The sequence below is a fragment of the Mus caroli genome, chromosome 14 (assembly GCF_900094665.2).
Source record: "Mus caroli chromosome 14, CAROLI_EIJ_v1.1, whole genome shotgun sequence".
Lineage (NCBI taxonomy): Eukaryota > Metazoa > Chordata > Mammalia > Rodentia > Muridae > Mus > Mus caroli.
In genome coordinates, this window is record NC_034583.1 from 15496164 (window position 1) to 15519485 (window position 23322).

The following is a 23322-nucleotide window of genomic DNA, read 5'->3' on the forward strand; positions in this document are numbered from 1 at the left end:
CACCCATTCCCATTCTTTTGGCCCTGGCATTCCCCTGTATTGGGGCATATAAAGTTTGCAAGTCCAATGGGCCTCTCTTTCCAGTGATGGCCGATCCCTCATAATGGGGATTAAATTTCAAACTAAGAAGCTGTAGGAGACAGACTCAAGCCATATCCAAGTCATAACAGACACTGTCTGCATGGCAGAGACCATAGATTTTGTGTTTATAATGATAGCAGATAACAGTGTTTTGGCAGAACTATTGCCTCTTAAATACATGAAGACCATTTTCCCATGAGCCTAATGAATCTTGAATCATAAACTTCTTCTTGCCAGGTAAGGTGGCTCATTCCTGTAATTCGTACAATAAGAAGGTCAGACAAAAAAAAACCTCTGTAAGTTCGAGGCCTGCCTTGTCTAAATAGTGAGTTCCAGGCCAGCCAGGGATACACTGAGAAACTCTGTTCAAATCAAAATGTTGTTTTGGTTTGGTTTGGTTGTGTTTTGTTTTGTTTTGTTTTGTTTTGTTTTGTTTTGTTTTGTTTTGTTTTGTTTTGTTTTACTTGTGTTATGCTACATTGATCTCAGAGCTGTATACATGCTAAACGAACATTTTTTTTCATCTGTCTCTTCTTTTTAAAATTCTCACAGAGAAAGAGAGTGCATGAGTGGGCCTATTGTCCCCTTTTCTTATCAAACCAGGGTCCAAGCCAGGTCCCCTGTACACTATGGAAACAGAAGAAAGGCTGGAGTCCTTTGGATTCCCATCCTGACCCCCATGTCAACCATCTGTGCAGACTCTCACACTTCCCAGGCATTTTGAGCTTCAATTTCCTCATCAGTAAAGTGGGGATTATCCCCACACCTCGAAGAGCTGTTAAGAAGATCAAATGAAGCAATTCTGGGAACACCATGCCTTGTTCTGTGGCCTTGGCTCACTAAATGTTATTTTGGTCTGGCTGCTGGTGCAGGGACAGAAGTATGACCTGCCAAGAGGTCAGATGGGAGGTAGATCCTCTGTGACCTCCGAGTGACTATGGGGTAAGGTCAGGGAACCATTTTGTCCTGGGAAGGCTCTCATCACTGGAAAACTTGAAAAGCTGCCTTCGTTTTTTAGCAGTCAGGAGAAAGGCATTCAATTTTTCTTATTTCCATCCTGGGAATCACAATCTACATTTGCAAGAAAATGAGGGTGTCATTTTCCTACTTCCCAGGCACCTGGGCTGATTCATTGCAGCATTAGGAGTGGTTAATGGCAACCGAAGTAGCAGCAGGTTTTGGCGGCAAGCAGGACCCCACCAGGGACCCAGGGTAACTCCCAGGTGTTATTGCAACCTGTCTGGCTAGCTATGAGCTCACTGGTTTTTCCATCCAGTTATCTGCCAGTCTCTGCCTTCATTTCCTGGGCAGAGAGTCAGAGGTCACTGAAAACATGGAAGCACTGCTGGTAGAGGGGCTGAGGCATACCCTGATTCTCATGTTTGGTTCTGATCACAGGTTGAAATGAGAATGCTTCCTCTCTTGGCTTGGGCTGTGATCGCACTCCGTAGTTTCAGAAAATTTATTTGCTGTTCATTTTGTTTCTTGAAAAGCCTGGCAATTTGTTTCTGTCCTCTGCTCAAAGAGACTTAGTTCAGGACTGGCTAGAGTCCAGGAGTAATGAGGTGTTGGAGAGAAAAACACCACCCAAAGAAATGGATCTTTATTAGCCCCTTCCTGTGGTGGTGATGGCAATATTGCAGCCCACGAGGTGATGGGTCTTGATTTCCTTTTGGCTTGACTGAGGTTGGCCTGGGGTTGGCCTGTTCCCTGACGTGGGGCCTCTGCATCCCAGATGGGGGAATGTGTCTGACTTTGGCAGCCCATGTGTGCCTGATGGAATAACACTTCCCAAGCATGCATACAACTGAGAAGATGGGAGACATTTAGCACATAGTTTTGGGCCTTGTATACATTTGTGTTTTGATTTCAGGTTGCCTTCCAGCATGCTTCTCTAGGGAAGATGAGTGTCTGGAAATGAATGGTTCATCTGTAATTATAGGGAGCTTCTAGGGGCTCTCAAGACCAAAATCCTGCAACTGAAACCTATTATATAGAAGAAATAAACACAGGGAGGGTTCAAACCCAAGAGTAGATGATGGTATCCCAACTTTCTCCTATCTCACAATTCTATCCCACAATTCTCCATTGTGTCTCTGTAATATTTTTACTTTGCACATACACTTACAATGCTATTTATTAAATACTTAGATACAAATAAGTTATCGTCCTAACAACTTTGTAGCCACTTGAGAAAAAAAAAATGCGATAAGTTGAACAAAAAAGTGATTTTTATTTATTCTTAACCACAATGGCAAGCATATACTTATTGGGCATTGTATAACTTCTGAAACCTTGGAGTCAAGTTAGAAACTTCTGGCCTCATTTCCTATTCATGGTGGTCATCACAAAGATGCTGCATTTTAAATCCCCAAATTTCAGAAAGGTAATAAAATCAAAAGGAACACAATGTTATCTAATGTTCAGATAGGGCCATTGTAAGATAGATCTTGAAGTTTATCTCAATTTCAATGTCTCAGCCTTGTTTTTGTAAATGTCTGTTCTTGATCCAAGATACTCTGGTACATAGTTAGAAAACCTTTTAGGTTCAAGATGCTCTCAGATGACTACATGCTGGAAAAGGGGAGGGGGTAAAACCTGTTTCACCCACTTTCCTCTTGCTCCTCTCACCTCTGCTCTGCTCCACAGCCAAGGGGTCCAGGTGCTGTAGCCTTCTTCTTTGCACAGTACTGGGGTGGTAGGACCTCTGAGGGTGCTTATCCCTGGTCCCAGCCCTCATTTGAGTTCTCTATGGACAGCCACATCAAACAAGGGTGCTTTGCTTTCAGCCTCACCCCCATGGAGAATGCTGTCGTGTTGAGACTCTTGGGATCTCAATGCAGACAAGGGATTTAGGTCCAAACCAAATTTCACTTTGACATTTTGCTTAAGTGTGTTTCTTGTTGCTTGGCATAGGTGATAGGAATTAAGGCAAGGTGAATAAAATAATTACATCGTGATTTTAATTTAATTAGATAACTGGACTCCCCCTCCCCCCTCAACCTCCATGTGGATTTGCTTTCTAACGTATGACCATTTTAAATCTGAGCAAGAATGCATAGCAGAGAAGGCTGCACAAGTGAACAACAAAAATCCCCGATTCAGAGACTCAATGGGAATAATTTAAGTGGGAAAAGACCTCTTTGCAAGTGGGGGTGGGGTGAGGTAGGGGGCCGTGAATGACTCTTTCAAGATTTCCATTTCCGGCAACTTTGGTTGGTCAACATCCATGTTTTTATTCAGCTGCCTGTGTCTGGACACCTCATGTAGGCCTAAGTCCTGAGCCCATTCTGTCAAGTTTAAAGGAGGAGATGTTTTCCGACCCCTGATGAGGGTGGGCGGTAGCAGGTGGGAACTGCCATTGAAGAATTGGGGGGGGGGCAACCCCTTTCATCCAGAACTGAATGTTGGTGGCAATATAGAAGCTCATTGAAGCGACTCTAACAAAGCTGCCCTCCCTGCCTGGCATTCAGAAGGGGGAAAAAGGGTATTTTGCACCATGACAACAGGTGACCTCTATTTGGAATTGTCAACAAACATTAATAGACCTTCCAAAACACATAGGCTGTGATGTGGGGGAATCAGCCGCCTGAAGGGAGAGCTGAGCTTTCAGTAGGAGCTGCTCTAGCAGGATGTCAGCTGACGTGGTTAATTGGGAATGATTAGGGCTGTCTGCAAGCTGATTCCCTGAGTTTGGTGCACACATAATTGTTGTATGTAACCCGGAGCGGCTCTGCTCTTTCATCTCTATGAAGAGATCAGAAAAGAAGAGATTTACGGCTTAGGTTGCCCCAAGCCACACATAGCAGGCTTAATTTTCCTTTCCAAGGGAATCTGCAGGCTGCTGTTGTGACTAGTTCTCTTTGGCTTAGATAGTATGTCCAGGTCACCTGTGGGGATTTTTGTTGCTGTTGTTGTTGATTTTTTGTTATTGTTGTTACATGATTGATTGACTGAGATTAATTATTCTGTCAGAGCTGTAATAGAGGCAAGATGAAGGAGAGTGATAAGTGCAGAAGCTCAAGCGATTCTTCCACATGCACTTATGTCTCTTTCTGTTTAAATCAATCAAACAGAACACATATATCCTGGATGGTGTGGCCTGTTCCCTCCCCCATGTTCTATAGGGATGGTGTGGCCTGTTCCCTCCCCCATGTTCTATAGCCTAGAGCTGTTTTCTCTGGAAGTCTGAAGCTCTGAAATGAGCGGCTACTTATTCAATACCTACTGCAGGATATTTTGAATCTTTTCTTGCTTCATTCCTTCTAACGTTTTTCCCTGAATCCTTCAGCCTGAGATAAGCAGTAGGTTCCCGGTACATTGTAGATCAAACCCATTGTGCTCAGGGCCTGTGTCTGAGCTCAAGGCTGGACAGCTCAGAGAATCTGAGGTTGAGAGAGAGAGTATTGGCAGCTGTTAGCGTCTCAGCATCAGATTTCTGATCTGTGGAAGCTGCCTTAGAAGGCCTTTTTAGGAGGGCAGAGAAAGTCACTGTTAGCAGCAGACTAAAGTTGAACCTCTTCAGTCTCCTGAAGGAAGCCAGTGGTCATCTATGGAAAGGCCAGAGTGACTCTTGCTGGCCCTTCAAAAGACGCAAGATGGTATGTGAGTAGCCTACTTCCCAAGTGTTGGCATCAAAGACTCCCAGAAGCCCCCCCCCCCGGCTTAGTAAGAGTAGTAGCAAGGCTTCCTAAAGTGTCACCCTGTGTAAAAATCTAAGAACACATGGGAATGGATAGAGAGTGCAGATGGACACACTTTCCATGGTAGCCTTGCTCTCAAAGTGGATAGCTCAGGTTGAATGGTTTGGGGGAGGGGTGGTGAAAGTGTGCATATGAATTAGCGGTGGCTAGTCTTCTGAATTAATGATAACTCCATAGGGTTGGACTAGACGGGTGAGCAGCACAAATCCACTGACAATACCCACACTGTCAGAGCAGTCACGTGTCTCTCATATCCTCCTGTACATTTGCAGAATAATCTAAGGCCAAAGGGGCGAGGAGCCCATTGAAGAGGATCTGCCGATATTCCACACAACTTGGGAATCATCAGTTCCTTTTCACAACGTTGTAGATGAAAGGCTGTGGCAGCCTGTGCCAATTTTCCTGTTCCTTTATGTAACCAACACCCAAACGAAGAGCTAGGAGAAGAAACTTCAATGACCCATTTGACAAAATAACCCTCTGGGAGGCCTGCTGCCACTCCCTCAAGAATGAGGTAGAAGAATGGTACCCATCATAAATCAAGCCCTGCTGCGTCACTACCTCATCTTGAACTATTTCAGCTAACTGAAAGCATCTCTTTGAATGTCTTAGAGACATTCCAATATTCAAATATTTCAAGTGAAATATTCAAAGTAATTCTGTCTTGGCTGGACATTCTTAAGGCATCAGCACAACCGTAAGTTATGTTGCCTTGGGGTGTGTTTCAAGTGTTTATTCCTAGCTATTTCTAAGAAAATTAGGTCTAATATGGATTATTTTGTGTGTTCATCCATGCTAAGAAATTGTGTTGTCCCTATAGTATATGAATCTATGATAATAAAGTCAAACTTGTACTCTTCAAATACCAATTTTGTGGGTTAAACGTAAGCTTTGTAAGAGTTTGTATCAATCTCACCCCTTTGTGCCCACTTTGAGTAAGAATTGATGGCTTCTACATATGCTCTATCAAATCTTTTTAGAGGATGGTCATCATCACACTCCCAGCTAAAGTTAGGCTGCATAAATATTTAGTTAGTGATAAGCGTGTTTCTTGAAGTTGGGCATATGTCAGCGTTTCCTTAGTTGCTGCTGCTGCAAACGCAGGCTAGTATACTAGCTGTGTGGTAGTGATAAGGAGAAGGAGGAGGAAAAGGAGAAGGAGGAAGAGGAAGAGGAGGAAGAGGAAGAGGGAGAGAGGAGGAAGAGAAGAAGGAGGAGGAGGAAGAGGAGGAGGAGGAGGAGAAGAAGGAGAAGGAGAAGGAGAAGGAGAAGGAGAAGGAGAAGAAGAAGAAGAAGAAGAAGAAGAAGAAGAAGAAGAAGAAGAAGAAGAAGAAGAAGAAGAAGAAGAAGAAGAAAGGAGTGTAACCATGTAGGGCAAACCCTGTCTTAAGACACCACTGTTCCCCTTCAATGTGTAACAAGTCAGTGATCAGAGATTATTAAGGGACAGTTGCTATTGTAAATTTAGTATTCATTTTAAAAATTATCACCTGTTCCTTTCCAGGTGGTCTTTTACGTCAGTGACTGCAAGGATTCTGTATTTAAAGGATGCAGAACTGGTTTGTCTCACGTGGGCCTGAAGAATTGTTGTTGGACCTCAGTGGGGGGTCCTTTGGCTGTTTAGGAATACTGAATTCTGTTGTTGCATCAGCTTCCAGTATAACATGTCTCTATGATTGCATGTTAACTCTGAGATGTAGGACTGCCATAGCAACGGTTAGTGTCCCTGTATTTTTGAACATACTTTAGTGGCAGTGCATAAACTTTGACCATGAAACCCACATGGAGAAGGGTGGAAATATGAAATCACTGAAGCAAGAATATGGAAGTCCACTCTATGTCAATACTGTGGTAGGCAGAGCTTCAAAAATGTATAAGGCATAGCTCTGAGGCATTGTCATGGTTCTAAAGAGACAGTCCCAGGGAAACAGCACATTGTATATATAGAAAAGATCTGAGTTCTAACTGGGGCTCATTGGATACATGCTGACTTCAGTGGGGAGAAAGAACCCATTTATCCAGTCTTAACCAGAGAGCTCTAATCCATACATGATCTTTGGGTGGGAGACAAATAGGGACTGTTATTCAGACAAAGGGCTAAACCTTTCCAGGGCACAGAGGCTTGAAGTTGTGGACAAGGCATGTAAGAAACTGAGAGGTAGGAATAAGGAGTGTGGGATTACCACTGAGTAAAAGACCAGAAATGCAGGTGAGAACAGGAAGAAGGATATTTGAGGCCAATGGCAAAGGGGTTTACACTATAGCCCATTTGTAGCAAGGCAGCTACTGAGTGATTCTGACCAGAACAGGATAGGATCAGATATGTGTTTTAGAATGAGGTCTTCAGAGTAAATGATATTTCCAACTCTTCCCAAACCAAGAACAATGGAAGCTGACACTGCTAACTTTTTATCCCAGAGTTCCACTATTGTAATCATGAGGTAGGCAGAGAGGTCTGGGCTCTGAGCTTATTGATGTACTGAAAGGGGTAACAGAGAGAGAGTTTAAAGACTTGATTAGGAACTTGAAGTTTATGTAAGGATACACATATTGTCATCCTTTGTCCAATTTGGGGGTCCTGTGATGCTTGGGGCTCTAGAAAGTCCTAAAGTCTCAAGGTGATTCATTTAGATGTGACTTTGTAGCTTATAAGGCAGTGGGAAAACATCAAGCTTTGTTTTTGACAAAGCTTAAGTTATTCATTGGAGATGAGATTGCTTGCCTGTTAATCTACCTGCAGATCAGTTAAGGCAAAACCTTGGAGGAAAAGTCTCATGCATGCTCCATGATCAGAAAGTGTAACTCTATGTTGCTAGTGGGTACTACATGAGAAAGGAGTTCACAGTCAAAAGAGCATGGGATGCCCCAAGGAAACCAGGCCATGAATCCTTGCTTTGGATTATCAAGACAATACTCACAGTCCAGTGTGATGATGTTGGTGTCTTTCCTTCCTAAACATATTAGTTTGTGAGACTGGTATTCCTTAGATTGTTTTTTGGACAGAGGTTCTGTGTGTGTGTGTGTGTGTGTGTGTGTGTGTGTGTGAAGCAGCGCTCAATGTCTAGTGCCTTCTCAATCACTTTCCAACATATATTTGGAGATACCACAAGAAGTAAGAGTCTGCAGCTCAGCAGTTTATCTAAACTGGCTAGACAGTGAGGTCCAGGGGTCCTTCTCTTTACATTTAACCCACCTCTAGGATTATGGGCCAGTGCTGCTATGCCAGGCTTATACCTCGGTGCTGGATTTGAACTCAGTCTTCATTCATGTTTGTTAAGCACATAGACAAAGCTATCTCCTCAGCCCTAAGCTACTCTTAAAGTTCTTTTCTTTTCTTTTTTTCTATTTTTGGCTATTTGTAGGCTGAATAGAATTTCCTTCAAAAGTTGTACCCTCTTAGTCCTTAAGCTACCAGGGAAGAGGCCCAGAAAAGCGGTCTAGTCAGCATCCCTACTAGCAAGTTGACATCATGATAGTGACGTCTGGAATGTTTGTCATTGGCCAGGACAGTACAGGCACAGCTCTCTGTCCAGTTGACAATATGCTGGCTGCTGAGAAGATTCCAGCACAATGCAACTCTTCTTGACCTTGTACCTTTGTAAGGTCACAGCTCTATTAAAGTGTCGACCAGGGCATTCAGAAGAGCTGTGACTTGGCATAATGTGCTTGTCGAGGGTGACCATTCATTTGTCCATCTAATTAGCACTCAGCACCATTGATTGCCCCATATATTCTGAAAAAAAAAAAAAGAAGAAGAAGAGGAAGGAGCTCAGATGTTGGATTTCCGTACTTGGATCCGCAGGGCTCAGATGGAAATTGAGGCCTGTCCTTGTATTTATGGGGGCTTCTTCTTCCCAATACATCACACCTATTTTCTCAGCCCTGTTCTCAGTAATGCCTGCCACAAAGAACCCCATAAATCCAGCATTTGCGGCTGTAAGTTTGTCATTCTTTTCCTGAAATAAGATCAGGGCACTATTATAAAACAGCAGCAAGCTGCCTGCGAGAGCAACCAACATCCCATTGACTGATTCATTGGGGGCATTTAGTTCTTCAGCATGGAAAAACAAAAATAAACTCCAAAAAGCAAACACAGTAAATTAAAGAAATGTTATTCTGTGCATAGAACAGCTGTTTGAATGCTCGCTTAGTAGGGTCATATGATTGACCCACTTCTTTGTGGGAGCAAATATGTCTTCCTTTAAGGTTATTGAAGATACAGGATGTCATTTATTTTGGCCTCCTTGTCAGCACTGGGCTACATTAGGAAACCTATCAACAAGGAAAGCTGCCATTTGTATTTGCTTAAGCAAACCTGTGACTTACATATCTTGAGGAATAGTTGTGTCTCTGGTTGATAACTGAAGTTCAGCTGGGGGACTTGGTGATTATTGACTTAAGGTCAGGCACCAACTTAGAAAAAAGGAGTTGTAGTGCTGACAGCTGTTTTCTTTCTAAGCAGTTGGGTGGCTTCTCCTCCTGTTTGACTAAGTAGAGAACAGAATGAACAGAAAAAGTAAAATAGTCAGGGTCTCTGTGAGATAGGACTCAGTCATCCACTGGAGGGAGGGTACTCTCTACTGACCTTTTTGTGTGGTAGACACTCACTCGCTTGTGGTTTTCTTTTGTCAGCAGAAGTTGAGCGGCTTGTACAGATACGGACCTGGGATGGGCGTGTCAGAGTTCGAAGCTCTAGGATAACAAGGAGCCCCCAGGAGCTTCACTGCCATCTCTTAGGCCTAGCTTTAACTTTGAACTGGGAATGATCACTTAGGGTGTGCTGTGCTTTCAGAGTAGGAGGACAGAATCCACATCTGCGCCTCCCTCCCTGCCCTCTCCACTGGCTGTGTCTTAATTCACTTTCTCTTCCTCAGGGTTCACAGGGATTGTTTAAACAGGGAAGCACTCTTGCCAGAGGCCTTTCCTATAGATCCCCATCTACCCTTGTCCAAGAGCGTTTTGGAAACCAAGAACAATTCTGTTTCTCTTTATAACATAGAGCTTGGTGTTTTATCCACATGTGATTCCATCATATCCGAATCTGCTGAATGTATGCATGCACGATAGAACACATGTGGGGTGACTGTCTGTCTCTGTGGAGGTAGTGGGTAATATCTGGAGACCCTTATTGACTTTTATCTTTGGGAGGGTGTCAATATCATCATCTTGGGAATTAAAGCTATGGTGATATTAAATAGTCCACAATGCTCAAGAGTCAGAGTCACGCTGGGCGTGGTGGTGCACGCCTTTAATTCCAGCACTCAGGAGGCAGAGGCAGGGGGATTTCTCAGTTCGAGGCCAGCCTGGTCTACAAAGTGAGTTCCAGGACAGCCAGGGCTACACAGAGAAACCCTGTCTCGAAAAACAAACAAACAAACAAAACAAACAAACAAACAAACAAACAAAAAGAGTCAGGGTCACCTCTCATCTAAGAATTACCCATCTGAAAATTCCACAAGTACCAGTTGAGTAACTTGGTATTAAATTACCCAGCCCTTCTCTTTGATAGTCATGAAGTGGGCCTCTGTCTTCTGATACAGCTGGTTTTGAAAAGCTTTGCAAGACGTTAGTAGAATCAATTTTCTCCTGGTGAAGCTTTCTAGACCCTCTAGTCAGTCATATATTTTTTTATGACTCACAGTTTTTAAGACTTTTTGTTTTTGTTTTTGGGTTTATTGTTGTTGTTGTTTTGGTTTTCAAGACAGTGTTTCTCTGTGTAGCTCTGGCTGTCCTGGAACTCACTATATAGACCAGGCTGGCTTTGAACTCAGAAATCCCCCTGCCTCTAACTCCTAAGTGATGGGATTAAAGGTGTGTGCCACACCACTGCCCAGCATAAGACTTTTTATTGTCTTAAAAAACATGTTTATTACTGTGTGTATGATTGCATGGTGTGTGTGTGCGTAGGTACATAGGTAGAGAGACAATGATACATGAAGTTGACTTTCTGTCTGTGTTTACCTGGGTTCCAGGGAACTTGGTTGCTAGGCTTGCGCAGAAAGCATATTTGTCCACTGAGCCATCTAATTAGCCAAGACATCCAGCTTCTTGCTCTCCTGATTACCTATCACCTGACAGTTCCATTGCTTCTAGAACTGAACATTGTTGAAACCAAAGGCAATGCATCTCAGAGGTCATCACTCACAAAATAACCTCGCTGTATTGTTAAGGCCTGATAGCTCAGCAGTTCTGGCATGGGAGCCAGCCTTTCCATTTCTAATAAATTCCTAGGAGGTGCAAATAGAGAAGGCCAGCAGACCACATTTTGAGGAACTAGAGTCTCTTTGATGTATATCCACCATTGGCATATCTTAAACAAGGATTGCTTCTGTATACACATATCAGATGTTAGAAGCCATTGGTTGTCACACATATAGCCCTGGACCCATGGCAGGAGATAGTTGAGCACCAGGATGTCATGCCCCAATAGTTGGCTTAGTGGCTGAGCTGGGCTTCTAATGCACAGACCTGAGATGCACCTGTTCCAGGTTGAGGGATGAAAACATATAGCAGTATTCCTCCCCCCCACACACCCCCAGTTGAAACCTGGAGGCTGCAGTGAGGTGGGGAGCCATCTCTGATCATAGACTTGCAGGAATGAAATACCAATGTGAGAGTGATTTTCCAGATTATGCATATGTTTATAAATTACCCTAGGTGTTCCTTTGCCTCATTCCCTTTATTGTGGGATGTATTTCTTTAAAGTGACAGCTTTAATTTTTTCCCCCACTCTGTGCAGATTTCATGGATGATGTAGCTTAATAAATCAAGGCGATTTCCACCATTGTATCAAGACTCTTTAATCAGTTCTTTGAATTAATGCAATCAAACGGTTGAATTCTTACATTCGTCTCTGTATTTACGGCTCTGTTGTGCTTTTTTATTGAATCGGAAGAGGAATATCTTCATTTGCAGCCAAAATAAAATAAATCTAGACAGGTTATCTAGTAAACTGACTGGGGCACAGGGTATGTGTTGTTTATGTATGCCTGCACATGTAAGCTACAAATGCAATAGCTATTTCTCATACGAAATTTTGCATTAAGACTTCATATTCAAGAAACTAGCATTCTACCATATTCTAGGATAGTGGACCTATTTTTACCAAGTCATTAACCCTTGGGGTCTCAAGGTTGCTTGAAAAACATTCAGAAATTAGAATCCTTCTGAAGAAAGATACATGGATTTTGTATTTCTCAGAATTAGAACACAGACTTTAAAGTTAGGATGCCAGAGAACATTCTAGTGCTCTCTAAACTGGTAGCAAGTATACACCTAATGGAGGCTAGTGTAAATACTTATAAAGGTAAGTTGCACTGTGCCTTAGTCCATACTTTTGCTTTGTCAGAAAAACTAGACAGATAGGTACTTCTAGATGACATATATATAACAGACCTAGTATCGAGTGATAGCTTTCTTGGTAGCTTGATAGCTTGATACAATGCTTACTTTGCAAGGATGGTAACCTGAATTTGATACCCAGTATTCTCATAAAAGCTGGCCATGATGGCATATGCTTGTAACTTCATTGATGGAGGAGAATGAATAAGACCACTTGGACTCACTGGCGAGCCAGTCTAGCTTAATTGGAGAGTTTCAAGCCAATAAAAGACCCCATCTCAAAGGAGATAGACAGCATTTCTGGGCATGGCACCCACAGTTGTCCTCTGGCTTCCATCCTCCATGCACATTCATATACTTGAGCATAGATGCAAGAAAACTCACTAACACACTCATGTGTAGGCTTTTTAAAGAACATATCTATTTGGTTCACAGAACTGGAAGCTGAAAAGTCCAAGAGAATAGCAGTAATAAATAAATTGTTAAGTGCATGGTCTTGATTGATAAGAAACCCATCTCTGCTGTACCTAACCAACTCCAGTGCTAACAGCATTAGTACTCTCTAAATGCCTCTTTAAGGCTCCATTTTTTATACTAAGCCAGTGCCAATTGTAATTTCAGCATGAGTTTTGGAAGAGACAGTCAAACCAGGAGAATAATTCTTTGTTTTGTTTTGTTTTCCAAATCAGAAATGTTAACCTACCTATGATGCATTCTTTGAGAGGCAACAGCCACAGCCACTATAGAGAGAGGCAAAATGATCAGAAGTCAGTTTTAACTCTGAAGGAATGTTGCCTTTCTGTGTGTGAGAACATGTCTCCACTGATGAATTTTATTTCAAGATCTCAGGAAGCAGAGATTCTGCTGAGGCTCTTATTTTTTTCCCATGTATCTTTAAAAGTCTTGAGTATGTGTGCTACTCAATGGGAAATCGCGTTTTACAAGGTCAGTGTGACAGAGTAGTCAGGTAAACTTATGTTCTGTAAAAACACTGTCTTCATTTGTTTTCTGTTTTGAGACAGAATCTCACTATGTAGCTCAGGGTAGCCTCAAACTTCTCATTCCCCTAGTTTGATCTCTTGAGTCCAGTGGTCACTGGCATGTGCCATTAAGCCTGATTGAGAACTAATGATAGCTCCATTAGGAAGTGGCTATTATAGTTACTAAACAATTGACAGAATTTCTTAAGGGCATGCCTTCTCTTTCTCCTCTTTCCTTGCTTTGGAATACGGTTTAGGAATATCAGAGCTCTACCAGCCTTTAATGGGGTACACTTCTGTAATCCTAGAACTTGGGAGGAAGAGGTAGAATGATCTAGAGTTCGAGGTCATTTTCAGTATTCTAGCAAATTTCAGGCTCGCTTGAGGTTCATGAGTCTCTTGCCTCAAAAGAGAGCAATCAAGACATAAAGCCCAGGAACCCTCTATTCCGTTGAATGCTGATAGCATCCATTTTTCTAGTAGGCTGATGTTTTATAACTTGCCCAGAAAAGGACCGGGATAGAATATCATACAGGTGTGCATATATGGCAACAGCAATATGTCTAATCTTATTTCCTAAATCTGTTGCCAGGAGCAAGTCTTTTTTCCTATTTATTTACTTATTTATTTATTCACTTTACATCCTGATTGCAGCCTCCACTCCTTCCTGCCTTTCCAGTCCCATCCTCAGACCCTCTCCCCCATTCCTCCCTCCCTTTCTCCTCTGATAAGAGAAGGCCTCCCTATGAGTACCAGACAGCCCTGACGCATCAAGTAGCAGCTGGAATAGACACATTCTCTCCCACTGATGTCAGATAAGACAGCCCAGTTAGGGGAAGAGGATCCAAAGCAATAGAGTCAGAGTCAGCCGCCACTCAAATGGTCACGGGACCCACATGGAGACCATGCTGCACATCTGAGTAGCAGCAGTCTTGTTCCAAATCAACTTTCATAAAAATAACACTTGATATTCTATAGCTACTTTGACAGATATGATTGTGTGTGTGTGTGTTTATATCTCATTAGACTTCGGTGTTAAGCAGGTTTAGGTACCTGAATTATAGTTAAAGATACAGTGGCAGAGGCAAAAGTGACTTGTAAGGTCCCAGAATTCACATATACCAGAGCTAGCTTGACATCATGTTCTACTTCCTCTCCAAATCCATTGGCCAATAGCTAGGCTGTCTCTAGCTGTGCTGGCCTCTGTGGCTACAACTATCTTATACATTCTCGGGGCCAGTCAAAGCACCTAATGTATGGGTTCTTTATCTGATCCTCCTCTTATTGCTGCTCCTCCTTGGTATGTTGAGGATGCTGTGGTCTTAGTGGCAAATATCTTTTGTCTAAAACTAAGCCTTTAGGAATGAGCTGATGAGGTATGTAAAGAGGACGAATTTCTTCTAGGTAACAGCTTTAGGCAAGCTGAATCTATTAGCCTTTTTGTATATCGAATCCTCATCCTACACCAGGGCCTTAGAACTTTAAATATTGGTTAAACTCCTAGATGTTCAGACTAACCAGTGTTGGCTTGAACCTAGTTCTTCAGTTCTTTGGATCCATAGCAACCTCCATTCTTCTTGGTGGGTCTACCTGATCTTTCATTTCAGCTGGGCCCCCTGGGATGGTATGGACAAAAAGAAACTTGCTTGTCCTAAACTTTCACCTTCTCACAGGCTGGCCTTGATCTAGTTCTTATGGCAGCTGCAGAGCTCAAGAGCAGCAGAGAGCAGGCCCCAGTGGACACTCTTCAGTTTTTGACTTGTGACTTTTTGCTATTGTCGTGGTAGCTCAGAAAAATGCCAAGCACAAGCAAAAAGTCAGTCTGAGAAAGAACAGTGGAGGGACCCAGACCCTGGGAGGTCTGAGCAGGCTGGGGCTGTGACCATAGAAGCTTACCCCACTTCCATACCAAATAGCCTTCTCCTTCCAAACATGGCATTCTCATTCCACCATGACCCCGGAAGCACTTCCTCCTCAGAGGAGCACTTTCTTTTTGTGAGTCCCTCTGAACTCTTCCTACCTCCTGAAACTTTGCACTTGACAAAGCCCTGACATTCTGCAGTGTTGCTACCCAGTAGACCTCCCACGAGGGGTGGGGTGGGGGGGACTGCTTAGCATTAATGAGTTGAAAGATTATCCTTAGTCAGGGCTTTTCTGACTTTTTAATGGTGGCAACGCAAGTTCCCCTTGACAGCATAGAAATGTGTGCATTTTTGTGGAATCTGGACACTGGAGTTTTCTGTTTGGGAAGGCATTTTAATGAAGCATTCTCAGGTTTGCTCACCAAAATAAAGAAGAGCCTTTTGTACCCTGGGAAAGTTATGTGGAGATCAGGCATGCCTTAGAAAAGGGGCTAAGAGTGAAGGCAAACTAAAGTCAGCCTTAATGGCTGCTCTCTTTGTAAAACCTATTACTGCGCATGCAAGTTCAGCTCGTGGAAAACACACTTAATGATGTGGAGGCTGGCAGAAGGAGCGGACCCTGGATGAAAATTCCCAAACAGATAAAAGACAGGACTTCACATCGCCGAGACACATGTGACTTCTTCCAGTGCAAATAGCATAAGGGTGATGACAGTTGTACCGGTCCCCTGCTTTGGGGAGAAATCGCCAGCTTTGCAACAATAAATGACAGGGCACTCACAGGCACAGTTCTTTCCCTGACTAATTGGAAACACACGTCTGAATTTTCCTGTCCCTGGGAAAGAACTACTCTTTGGGAAATGGTATTCCTTAGGTTTACTTTTCTAAAAACCTCAGCTCAGCATGGGGTTTGTAGAAGCAAATGCAAATGCCTCCAAGAGCCAGTGAGTGCGTGAGTGTGCCAGGAAGTGATGGTAAGTTGGGGCTCACAACTTAGGAGGCTTTCTCTAGCTCTGCTTGAATACACACATCCTCTTTCCAGCCTGTCTCCTCACTTGTAAAATAAGAATGGAGTGATTGCTTCTAAAATTTGTCTCTCAGAAAAGCTTACGAGTGAGTAAGGTTGAGGTTTATTTTTTTTATTTTAAGCGTAGGATTCAGTGGTGTAGAGAAGTATGAAATATTGAAGTTATTACAGGAGACCCTTTTTAAAACACAAAACAACACAAATACATGCCTGATAGAGATAGTGCTATATCTGTCTGTGCACCCATTTATTCATTATTCAGCTATTTGTTTATCTATCTATCTATCTATCTATCTATCATCTTTATACCACCTGTTTATTTATTACCCCATTCTCCTATCTATGTATGAACCTATGTTACTTCAATATTCCCATGACCCCATCTACTCATCTTTCCATGAACCCCTGTTCTCGTGTATCCATGCATTCATGTGTATCTGAAGCCCCCATCTATCAACTCGTAATCTGTGCAGCTAGTCAGGTTCCACCCATGCCCTTGAACCAGAATCCACCTACCCAGTTATTCATGCACCCATTTGTCCATGAACCTACCTGGCTATCTACCCATATGCTCATCAACTCTTCCATCCAGGTATCTGCTCAGCTCTCCACTCATGCACAATTCATTGCATCCATTCACGAAGCCATAACCTCATCCACTTCTCTCCCCAAGTGCTTATCGACTGCCCTCTCCTTTGTTCCGTTTCTTCTACACCTCCGTAAATCTGCTTATGTTTAACTTCCTCATCTTTCTCTTTTGTGCAAATAAGACATAGCTTTAAGCTGACAAATCAGGAAAATCAGGCCGAAAAAAAAATTATGGAGCTGAGCTGATTAGGGACATAACTAAGACTAGTTCCCAGCTCTAGGACCAGAGTTCTCAGGGTTCTGTGTTTCTTCCAAAATGTTCCCGAAAACTCAGAATCTGACATTTCTTTCCTAAAGTTGGAATAGACCAAGAACCCATTCTAGAACTTAATTATCCTATGAGAAAGAAGTAAATCCCATTTCTCTCTGTTTCACTTATCCTTTAGAGAAATCTTAATTGAGCAGCCATCTTCCACTGTAGATTTTTATGAGCTTTGTGGCTTGAACAATCATGAATATTATGGGTCATTCTCTCAAATTAGGAAAGTTGATATCTTCAGGAGTTTCCACCTAGAATTAAACACTTTAGTTGACCATTACAAGGAAGTATTAGCAAATGAATGTTCTACATAATACACAATAAACTATCATTTTCTTAAGACTTTTGGGAAAGAAATTATGGCAACTATGAACTCTTTTATTGTTAATTGGCCCAGGATCTTAAGAAAATACTTATAAAGGGGGGAAAACCCACCACTTTCTTTTTGGAAAGTTTTGGAAAGCTGTATTTCTCCCCAAGGATTAGGGAAAAGTTCACTGGACATGGAATAATATATCTCGTATAAATCTTTGAGTGAAAAAGCTGCCAGACAGTGAGCCCCTCTTCTCTTCTTCAGATATAAAAGAGACATATCCTGTGTTTTGAGGTAGATTCAGTTTTTTAAACCAAACCCACCATCCACCCCAGGCAATGTTTTTGATCCCAAGTTTAGTCATGTGAAGTAAAGTTTCCCTGACTTTAATAGCTTAAAATGAAAGTGAATCATGTTTTTCTGTCTGAAACTGGGAATCCAGAGATTTGCTCAATGCGAGGGTTCAGCCTTTCACCTTGGGGCTCAGCTACAGGAAGTGGAGAAATTTGGGTCAGATGCTTTGCCCATTTTCCAAATAGGTAAAGGGTGAGGAAGTCTGAAGAGCTGTCTGGCTCGTAAGGCCACTAGACAGATTAGAAAATGCAAAGTTAGTTTCCTGATATTACTTCTGTTGGGAGTGTTGGGGTAGGAGATGGTATCAAATTACCTATATTATGGATGCTCTGTTTTAAATATCCCATAGATACATTCTATGGGATAGAGAGGATGGGTTTTCTGGACACAAAATCATTTGTGGAGGCAATTGATCTGTGGTCTCCATGCTGGCTACTGAAAAAATAGAGAGTATAGGCTTGGAGTATTACCATTGCAGATGTGTGTCAGAAATGAAAAGTCTTAGAGATCTCTATGGTAAACCCAAATCCAAGGTCATGGTTTTCATAATATCTACAAATATTTCAAACATGCATTAAATTCTAGAATGTAATAATTTCACTGGGATGTTGAAAGAGGTTCATTTATTATTTTTCCCTTCATCTAGCTGACTGAAAGATATATAAGGATCTGCTCTCAAGCATGTGCATGCGTGTGTGTGTGTGTTCGCGCACGCGTGTGCATGCATGCGTGCATGTGTACATAGGTACACATAGAGGCCAGAGGCTGACTTCAGATACATTTTTTCATTTCTCTAAACCTTATGTTTTAGAGACAGTCTTTCATTGAACCTAGAGCTTGTGTTTTCAGCAAGACTGGTTGGTCAGCAACATCCCAAGGTCCACCCGGCTCTAGCTGCCACCCAGTTGTAGAGAATATATTTGTGCACCACCATACCTACTGTTTTGTGTGTATATTAGGGATCTAAACTCAGACTTGTTTGCACAACAAGCAGTTTCCACCCTGAAACATCCTCCTAGCCTCCTGGGTCTATTTCTTGACTGTACTGATGGTATTTTATATCTAGGAACAGAGCCCAGCAAAAGGTTTCTCTGTTCTTCCACCTCCTTATCCTCATCTCTGAGTGTCAACCATCTATGGCAGCCTGACTATAGAAATTCTGCATAACACAGGTGAACTGACTTTAGAATATAGGCTAAGGTGTTCCAGGGAGTTCTTATGCTTGTGGATTCTTATCCTATCTGTGTAACAGCTGTTTGGATCCCTGATGCTGCTCCGCTAGAACTGGTCAATGTTGACATTATCAAATGGGTAGAGTATCCTTGGCCATTCTTTTTTCATGCCAAAAATCTGCATGATAACCCTTTATTGTTCCAGATTTTTAATGAGGCTTCGACAGTATTCCACTTCACCAAACTTCATTCCTCTCAAATCAAAACCTACCTGTTTCTATGAAGAGCCTGCAGCCTTTTGTCAGGAGTGTGCCATGCGCCATAGGTTCCACACAGGGTACTTTACATATATCTTGTTTTGCTGCTCCAGCAGCTTTGTAAACAGAAGTTCCATCATCCCCACTTATAGGGAGAAAGCCACAGCTCATGTTGGTGAAGTAATTTGCTCGCAGCAAGGTGGTCAGGCAGAGCTGAGATTCAAACTCGAGCCTGTCGGACTTACTAATTGGTGCTTTGAAATTCTGTTCTGTGCCACAACAGGGGTAATGAATCAGTCAAGGAACCCCAGGAAGGTGCTAACCTACTATTGTACATAATTGATCAAAACACTCGCTGTGAACGAGTGCTGTATTAGATACACTCTACCAGGGGGAAGAGAATAATTACAAGTGACCACAGTAGATTCCTCTATCTGGTCGATTTTAACTTTCTCAAGCTCCAACTAGCCTTTAAGGTACTCTGTTTTTAAGATTGAGGGCCGCTGCCACCAGACTCAGCTAACCTGAGTATCTTATATCTTTGCAGCCCAGGAAAGGGGTAGGGGTGCTACCTGTCATTCTCCCTTCCACTGGGTCTTGTTAACTGGCATGGCACCCTTTTATTGGTTTAAGTGTTTGTTTTTACAGAAGTCTTTAGTTGTGGGTTGTGGCTGTGGGTAGGGGTAGTCATTTAGAAAACAATGCCAGAAGGGTGTGTTGCTTGTCCATATGACCTTGTGTGCAAAGTAGGATGGAAACTTTCTTTAACCAGTACAACTGAGTTCCCTTACTTTGTCCACAGTCTCCATCCCATCATAAGATAAAGGACCTGCTATCTCTTCTCCTAGTAAGGTATCTTCCCTCTAATCTGCCCATGTACTTGCTGCTCTCTCCAATACTATAAGAGAAGTATGACAAATTAAATGTAGTAATTGGATAGATGGGCAAAGAATGATTCACAAGTTAAACTGCTCACAAAACCAGGACAGATTGAAATATCCCTCCTGATCCTGTGGTCAGAAAACACTGCAGGGCCAACCCAATTGGATAGAGTTTTGTAGCTGTCTTATTTGAAGCCAGTATAAATGTTTAGTTGCTGCCAATGGTTGAGATGTAGCTGCTGTGACTGGCTGAGACTTAGCTGTATTTCTGAGAGTATACTCTTAGGTTAGGGTTACATTTACTGTACATAGGAAGTTAGGTTGCAGCATTAATAAGAGTCCAGTATGGAGACCTCTATAAGCCAAATTTAACAATGGGATACAATTAATCTCCTCATGATTTTATGCTTGTTTCTCTTGTCCAGTGTTTGCAGCCATGATCCAAACGCCCAAGCCAGTAAACATAAATTGTCAGTTTTGTGATCACAAAGTTAAGTGCTTTGGGAAGATTTAATAAAGAAATGGTTACTCAGCAAAGAAGAAAGAGAGAGAGAAGAGGGAGATGAGGAGGTTGTGTGGGCAATTTATGAGTGTAGACAGACATGCAAGGTAACCAAAAAAAAAAAATAGGTAACTTCAGATCTAAAGGGATCTGTGCACAGTTTATATTCATAGCCTTTTAAAGCCTGTTTTCATTCTAAAGAAACCCAAACTGGAAATGGGGGATGACATTGTGTAAGAACTGGGAAGTTAAGAAAGATGAAGTGAGAGTCTCCTGGGAGGGTAAGGACACAGATCTCAGTCCTGGAGCTCAATGGAACTGATTCTGCCAACAACCTGGATGAACTTGAGCAGACCTTTCCCAAGAGTCTCCAAGTGGGACCATTGCCCAGCCAACACCTTGATTTTAGCCTTCTTGAGACCTAAGGCAGAGCAACCAGCTGAGCCCCTTGTACTTTTGGCCTACAGCTATGAGATCATAATTTTTTTTGTTCTTTAAAGCCACTAAGCCCATGGTAATTTGCTAGAACTATGTAGAAAGCTGAGCAGGAGGCCACTTCCTCGTTCATTTTTGTACTCCAGCATCAGCATCACCACCCACTCCCTCAGCCCCTTTTAATTGCTGAGACAGGATCTAGCCCAGGCTAGTGTGAGACTCAAGGTTATTCTCCTGCTTCAGATTTCCAAGCACCGGGATTGCAGGTATACATTACTATGTCTGGCTATTTCCCATTTCCCCCAGAGCACCTTCACTGTAGAGACTTCATCCTGGCATCTGAGGCCTTCCACATTGGGGTTCAATTCAGAATTCACCTCATACTCTCCTTTTTTCCAGTAAGCCCAACGGAGTCTCTCTACTAAAAACTACCATGCTTTGGGCCACTGAACACTTCCTTAGCCATGGCCTTGACCTCACAGCTAGAGCCATATTAAGTCAGGCTGGTCTTCCTAGTGAAGTATAATCTGCCACAATCACTGCCACATTCCAAGGGCTACTATATGTATTTGTCTCTGGGCTTTGTCTTTGGCCCTGTAGTGCTGCCTTACCCCTCTCCTAAGGGCTCTGTGTGCTCGATAATGGCAAGGATGAATGCATATATTGATCTATATGTTACTTCTTCAGGTCTAACACAAGAATGAGCATGCCGGATATGACCTGTCAATGGGTGTGTTGTACTCAGGAGAGCCTTTTGATTTGTGAAAGCACTGCACTTTTTGTTGTTTGTGGTCAGGTTTAAGTATCACCAGAGTGATAACTCTTTCAATGTCATGACATTGAGCTGATTTTTTTCTTCAACTTTATCTTAGTAGCTCTTTGAACTTCACTATTTTGGTCTCAAAGAATGGATACTTTCCAAATGTGGGACTCATCCCCTTGTGTTTGTGGCTACTTCCAATGTTGACAGGCTACCTGATGTAATTTCTGAGCATCAACGTGTATATCACTTTGAAACTATGTCAATTCCTTTGCTAACGACACTGACCAAATATCTGACAGAAGCATGGAGGATTTTACAGGCCAGTCATGCTGGGGGAAACCACAGCTATTGGTATGAGCCAAGCTTGTTCATATCTGGACTGTAAATCAAAACACATATTACCTACAAAGCCGAAGGATCACTTCTGCTAGTTGGGCCACAACCCCAAAGGTTATATAACCTCTCAAAACAACATCACCAGATGAGAAACAAGTGTTCAGGCCCATAAGCCTTTAGCGGGTATTTTAGACCCAAGCCCTAATAGTCACCTACCCTATACATGGAGAGGCGGCAGAACGCTTGGGCAGGGGATCATAGCCACGGGATGGACTGTAAGCCTTTGACTTTTTCTCACTGTAGCTTTCTATTCTTCCTTCCATACTAAAAAGATAATTTGATGGATGAAAGCACGGGGAAGAGGCTAGAGATTCATAAAAAGTGCGAACACATACAGCTACAAATGAGTGGGCAGATCCACCACCTTCTCTCCAGAATCAAATCCGTCTGCCATCCGCATGCACAGGGTAAGATGAGACAGGCAGAGCTGAGCCTTGGCTTAATTACACATAATTTGGGTGGCAGCTGAAATGCAAACCTAAACACTCAATCAGCTAAAGATACACAAAATTAAGCATTTCACACAGTGTCCAACCCCTTCAATCTTTATTAATACTTTAATTATGTTAATTATACCATGGTTTCAAGCCCCGCTACTACAACACACAGGGGGTGGAGGTGGGGGAAGAGGCAGACCTCTCAGCAACACAGCTATGCGATCACTGTATGTGAATTAAAAGTATGAATTGAATACAAAGTAGGGGAAATCACAGATCCATAATTCAGCAGTTTGCTTGCTCGGGGCTCTTCATACTCCTTTCCTCCATGACTGACAATGTTCCTGGAGGCTGAGCCTAAGCCCCTCCCACTTTTGACAAGCAATATACATAGTAAGTGCTCAGTAAACTTCAGCCAGCTTCATTTCTGATTAACTCCAATGAGATGAAACAGTGTGTTTAGAGATAAAAGGAAAGGCAGGAGAAACAATAACTTGTTCGCAAGATGAGAGGTGTAGGTGCCAGGAGTGGGTCAGGATCTGTAAGAAGAATGCAGGACAGAAAATGATCAGGGCCCCAGAGGTTCACCATGTTACTTTGAAGTCCTTCTGGTGTCTATTCCTATTCTTCCCGTGCTGTCCCTGAACAATGAGAAGAGCCACAGGACTATGGCCCTCAAACTGTTCTTCTTTTCTGCCACCATGAGGAGCCCTGTCGTAGGGACCTTTGTTAGGGCATGAGGAGTAAGAGCTATGTTAAGTGGATATTAGCCCAGATACTTAGAATACCCAAGATATAAGATACAATTTACGAAACACATGAAACTCAAGAAGAACGAAGACCAAAGTGTGGACACTTTGCCCCTTCTTAGAATTGGGAACAAAACACCCATGGAAGGAGTTACAGAGACA

At 42.6% G+C, this 23322-nt stretch overlaps 1 protein-coding gene and 1 long non-coding RNA gene across 3 annotated transcripts in view; one reads left to right on the top strand and one right to left on the bottom strand.

Moving 5' to 3' along the window:
* The window catches only part of Lrmda (leucine rich melanocyte differentiation associated), a 1019887-nt gene that overhangs the window by 699609 nt on the left and 296956 nt on the right, over window positions 1-23322 (top strand). The window lies entirely within an intron of this gene.
* The window catches only part of LOC115029250, a 42537-nt gene continuing 41732 nt past the window's right edge, over window positions 22518-23322 (bottom strand). For both annotated transcript variants that reach the window (XR_003834823.1, XR_003834825.1), the window contains one exon: window positions 22518-22950. This is a non-coding gene — a long non-coding RNA (uncharacterized LOC115029250). The remainder of the gene's footprint in view (window positions 22951-23322) is intronic.